The sequence below is a fragment of the Arachis hypogaea genome, chromosome 7 (assembly GCF_003086295.3).
Source record: "Arachis hypogaea cultivar Tifrunner chromosome 7, arahy.Tifrunner.gnm2.J5K5, whole genome shotgun sequence".
In the NCBI taxonomy this organism is placed as follows: Eukaryota; Viridiplantae; Streptophyta; class Magnoliopsida; order Fabales; family Fabaceae; genus Arachis; species Arachis hypogaea.
This window is the reverse complement of record NC_092042.1, coordinates 18,140,377-18,145,914: the sequence shown is the minus strand read 5'-3', so window position 1 is coordinate 18,145,914 and position 5,538 is coordinate 18,140,377. Positions and strand designations below refer to the sequence as shown.

Here is a 5,538-nt window from a genome sequence, read left to right as displayed (position 1 = left end):
TTTTAGAGGGTAAAATGTAATTTTTTATTCTTGAATGATTTTTCTCTCATATTTTTTTTGGTTCCACTTATGAAATAAATAGAAAAGATTACACTTTTCTTTAAAGTGATTCAAAATTTAGATGAACCAAAGTCCTAATCGAATCAATTAAAAATGACCAAACTAGCAAGTTTGGATTATATGCAAAACATCAATAATAAAAAGAATATTATAAAAGATGATATCAAGTCAAGTTTAAAAATGGTTGCACTTATGATCAAGCTAAAGAAGAAAAGATTTCATCTCTTTTTGCCAATAGCTAGAGCATTGATTGTGCAACGGCTAATTTGATCAAATAGGACATGATTTCAACATTGAGGAAGTGATCAAAACTATATATATGAAGAATTCATCCAAAGAAGAAGGCAACCATTTGAGCCAAATCTGATCATATATACCAGCCTTTGTTTTTTTTTTTAATGTGTTTATATTTTTTTATTGTCTAGAATTAAATTTATATTGAGAGATACAAAAGATAAAGAGAATTGATCACACAAAAATTATTTTATTCTTTTGTTTGAATATTTTGATTTTGAAAGTATACTAAAATTTGAGTGCATTTTGTTTTCTTTATCTAAGTTGGGTTAGTATTTATAGTCTATAGAATACTAAACCTAGGGTTATATAGTTTAAGTGTATTATAAAAGTGTGAGTCTCTTGGAATTGGTGTTTGTATTCAATCTTAATTATAGTGAAAATTTTATTATTATTATGGTGGAGACTGAATGTATATCACATTGAACTAGAATATATCGTAGTGTGATTCTTTTTTCGGAGATGCTACACATCCATGTAATCAAGTTGGCCCAACACCAAAAAAACCCAATACCATTAAATGAAACGTGAAATGCACACGCCCAATACACACGAAATCGCCCAACGCTTCTTCTCCCCCACGCTTCTTCTTCTTCTCCCGCGCTTTTTCTTCTTCTTCTTCTTCTTCTTCTTCTTCTTCTTTTCACGCTCATTTACGCACGGAGTATAAACCCCGGTTAAATTAGTTAATAAATTAGTTTTTAATAAGGAGGATTAGAAATGCGAATATTATATCAAAATAGGGTAGAACTCATCGAAACGAGAATTTTGACACTAATTTTGAAGAAAACGGTCCAAGATTGGACCGAAAGGACCGAACCGGTTGAATCGGACCCGAACCGGGCTGTCGGTTCAACCGGACCAGCCCTATTAAATGAACCCAGCTTTGTCTTCTCCCTCATTACTGCAGCAACGAAGCTTTCAGCTTCCAGGGAGAAGAGAAACGAGAAACATTCCCGTAACCCTTACGTTAATTTCCGATCCCCGTAACTTCTCCGTCCGAGCTCCAATCGCCGCACCGTTTGCGGCCACGCGTTCACCGCATCAAGCTCTACATTTCTATCGGAACAATTTCATAGGTAACTTATTTAATCACTCTCAGCTTCATCTTCCCCCAATTTTCGAATTTTAAGTGGGAATATTGAATTTCTTTGATTTCTGATGTTTTAGGATCCAATTAGCTTGAGAGAAACGTTCACTCTTGCTTATGTGAAGCTTGGGTAAGGTGAGGATACGATAATTCTATTTTATTTTCATTAATTTGAGCTTTGAGTATTAAATTGGGTATATATGTATTATGAATGTGTATTAGGTTGAAAATAAATAATTGGAGCTTGAAATTGTGAATACTGGAACTTGGAGGAAGCGGATTAGTTGAGTTTTGAGGGGTTGTCTTGGTTTTGAATAAATAGCTTTGGTCGTTACGTGGAAATCGGCTAAGGTATGGTTTAGGTTTCTTGCATTTAATATATAATGTTCTGTGAAAACTTAGGCTAGATGACCATAGGATAAGTTGGAATGCAGGTGTATGTTTAATATTTAGTAATTTGTCGATGAATATAATTGGTTGAAGTTTATTGGATAATTAGTTATTAATTTTGGATGGTGAATGTTGTCATGTTAATTTGGAGAGAATTATAGTTGAATGTTATTGTTGATGAACATGGTTGGTTTGGTGCTTGTTGATTAATTAATGATTCGGTGAATTATTGATTTGAGGTATTTTGTGTTAAAAGCCTAGGATTGGTGAACTATGACTCTCAGTTGAATTTTGGTTGTTGGATTTGAATATTGTATGAGTTTAATTGTTGATCGGAGGTAGATTTTTTTTGTGGAGATTGTTATGATAATGAGGAAGGATATGTTGAATTGAAAAGGAAGCAGGTTTGGACCCGAAAAGGGTGGCAAAGTCCGAGTTTTAGAGGAGATGCTGCCGAAATTTTATAAAAAAATTAGAGATTTTGTTTATATGATTATTTAAAAAGATTTAGATTCAAAGGTTATATGGTTTGATTTAGAGTTATTAAGAAAATGAGTATGTTTTAAGTTTGATTCATTTAGAAAAGAATGAGTTATGTTTTGAATTGGAACTATTGATGGACGGAATGGGAGGTGTGATAATGAAGGATAAGGATTGAATATGATTGATGTATGATGATGAATGAAATGCGATTGAGAATGATGTTGAAGTTGATGAATTATAATTGAATTATTTATATGGCTTATGAATTTGAATAATCTGAGATACGAGATTCCCTGGATTAAGTGCCGTGGCTTGCCACCACGTGTACCAGGTTGAAAACTCGATACTCTGTTGACCCTACGACGTAAGTGTGTGACCGGGCACTATATAAATTCCCGGGAATGTTACCCCCATTGAGTATTATTGATTATTTGAGAAAAAACTATGCATAGACTCTTGGGGATGCACGTCGGGGGACAGTCTAAGTACAATTCAGACTTGTCGGGTTGGCTGGATAACCGACAGATGAGCCTCATCAGCCATAGGACAGGCATGCATCATATGCATATTACTTCAACTACTTGCTTGTGTATTAACCGGGTGTGCCTAAATGTACTTGCCATGTTAAATGTATATTTGTTATCTGCAGTACTTGTAACCTTCTTGTGCTTGCCTTTGTTTGTTTACTTGTCTGTGAAAATGCATGATGGAGTTGGAGGTAAGGAGGAATGACAGAATGGGATTTAGATTTAAGGTTAATTTAAGTTAGGTTTAAATATCCTTAGAAAACTACCTTTTATGGCTTCTATTTAATACTTTAAGCTCTATAATCTGAGTGTCGGCGTTCTAGGATTGCCTCTGGCATTCCCAGGACCTTATATATTATGTGTGTGGCACCTTTACCATACTGAGAACCTCCGGTTCTCATTCCATACTATGTTGTTGTTTTCCAGATGCAGGTCGAGAGGCATCTCGTTAGGCGTCTGGACCCTTGAAGCGGAGTGGTTACAGGGTTATTTTGTTATGCTATGATGTGTATATATATACTCGGTTTTCTCTCCGCATAACTTGTCCTTTTGATCCTCCTAGAGGTTTATGGAGAGGCAGGATTGTGTATATGTACTTTTGGGTTCTGGATATGTATGTATATATATGTAAATATTCTCCGGCCAGTCTTGACTTCGCAGGCTGAGTTAGGAGCTTGTTATTTTGTATCTTTGGTACTCTATTCCTATTTCTGTTATCATATGTTTAATAGTTATGGTTTCCTTAGCACGCAGGTTAACCCGTTCCTTGAGCGTTGCGCTTTTATTTTGCGATTTTGTTTCCTCTTTTCTTCACGGCTCCTAGCATATTATAATTCTTCTGCTATTATATGTACTTATTTTATTTTAGAGGTCGTAATACCACACCACCTCTGCTTTATGGCTTAAGCGTAAAGCTTAGCGTGGTAGGGTGTTACACGGAGCGTCTTCTTCTTCTTCGCCTTCTTATTTGCATTCCTCATTCTCCTCCTTTTTCACGTTCCTTCTTCTTCACATGTTTTCTCCTTATCATCATTCTTTTGTTGTTGTTGCTGCTGTATTTTTTTTGTCTCTTTCTCCTTCTCTCTAGTGAAGAAGCAGTAGAAGGTGAGGAAGAAGAGTTTTGAATAGTTCAGAATGAACCGAACACAATACTCATGGTGAACCGAACACAGTACTCATGGTGAACCGAACATAGTACTCATGGTAAACCAAAAACAATACAATTGTATAGTACTGAGTGAACGAAACATAATCCATTATATAAAATCAAATTCAAACAGCTTTTTGCAGAATGAACCGAACACAGTACTCATGACGAACCGAACACAGTACTCATGGTGAACCAAACACAGTACTCATGGTGAACCAAAAACAATACAATTGTATAGTGCTGAGTGAACGAAACATAATCCATTATATAAAATCAAATTCAAATAACTCTGCCTACAATTTACATATTATCAATTCAATTCAATTTAGTACACCTCCATCCATTTAATTCAATTCAAATTAGCAATTGCATTCCATTCAATTCGATTCAAAATTGAATAATTCAAACTTTGTTAGTTTGATTCGTTTCAGAAGAGTAATCCAAATCGCTCTCCTGTTTACCAAAAAATTTTGAACCCTTAAACACTGAACGCTAAACCCTAAACCCTAAACACTAAAACCAAAACCCTGAACACTGAACCCTGAACCCATAAACCCTAAATCCCTAAAATCCTAAAACCTAAACCCTAAATCCTACACCCTAAAACCTAAACCCTAAACCCTGAACCCGAACCCTGAACTCTGAACTCTGAACCTTGAACGCTAAACCCTAAACCCTGAACCCGAACCCTAAACACTGAACTTTGAACCCTAAATGCTAAATCCTAAACCCTGAACCCTACCGTAAATCCTAAACCCCTAAAACCCTGAACCCTAAACCCTAAACCCTCAACCATGAACACGGTAAACCGAAATTAATACACGGGGCGAACCGAATGTTTGAAACACACTGAACCCCTGTACACTGAACCCTGAACGCATAAACTCTAAACCCTAAAACCCTAAACCCTAAAATCCTATCGTCATTCTTTTGTTGTTGTTGCTGCTGTATTTTTTGTCTTTTCCTCCTTCTCTCTCTGGTGAAGAAGCAGTAGAAGGTGAGGAAGAAGAGTTTTGAATAGTGCAAAATGAACCGAACATAGTACTTATAGTGAATCGAATACAGTACTCATGGTAAACCAAAATCTTAGTTATGGTGAACCGAAATCTTAATTACGGTGAAACAATTATATAGTGCTTAGGGAAGAAAACAGAACATATTGGTCTAATTTTTGTTAGACTCCTTTCTGCGTACCGAACCAAAAATATGAAAGTAATGAACCACCTCTTTAGTACTTACCGAACCGAAAAGTTACTCATATTTACTCAGAGTTACTGACACTCACAATTACTCACAGTACATATTATCAATTCAATTGAATTCAATTCAGATGTAGATCACCTTAGTCCATTTAATTCACTTCAAATAAAATAAAAAAATTTCATTCCATTAAATTTGATTCAGAATTCAATAATCCAAACCTCATCAAATTGATGCGTTTGACAAGAATCATCAAAATCCCACTCATTCAACTGATTTGAAGTTGATTCATTCATTGTTTCAATTCAAAAGTGCAGATCGAAAAAGAAAACAAAGAAGAAGAT

General features: G+C 35.3%; 1 long non-coding RNA gene across 1 annotated transcript; it reads left to right on the top strand.

Annotated features, from left to right (window-relative positions):
• Positions 1-1,253: 1,253 nt before the first annotated feature.
• Positions 1,254-3,531, top strand: LOC140174467 (uncharacterized). Its single transcript, XR_011863796.1, has 4 exons — positions 1,254-1,433; positions 1,525-1,579; positions 1,667-1,795; positions 3,271-3,531. It is a non-coding gene; the product is annotated as an uncharacterized lncRNA (long non-coding RNA).
• Positions 3,532-5,538: the final 2,007 nt, after the last annotated feature.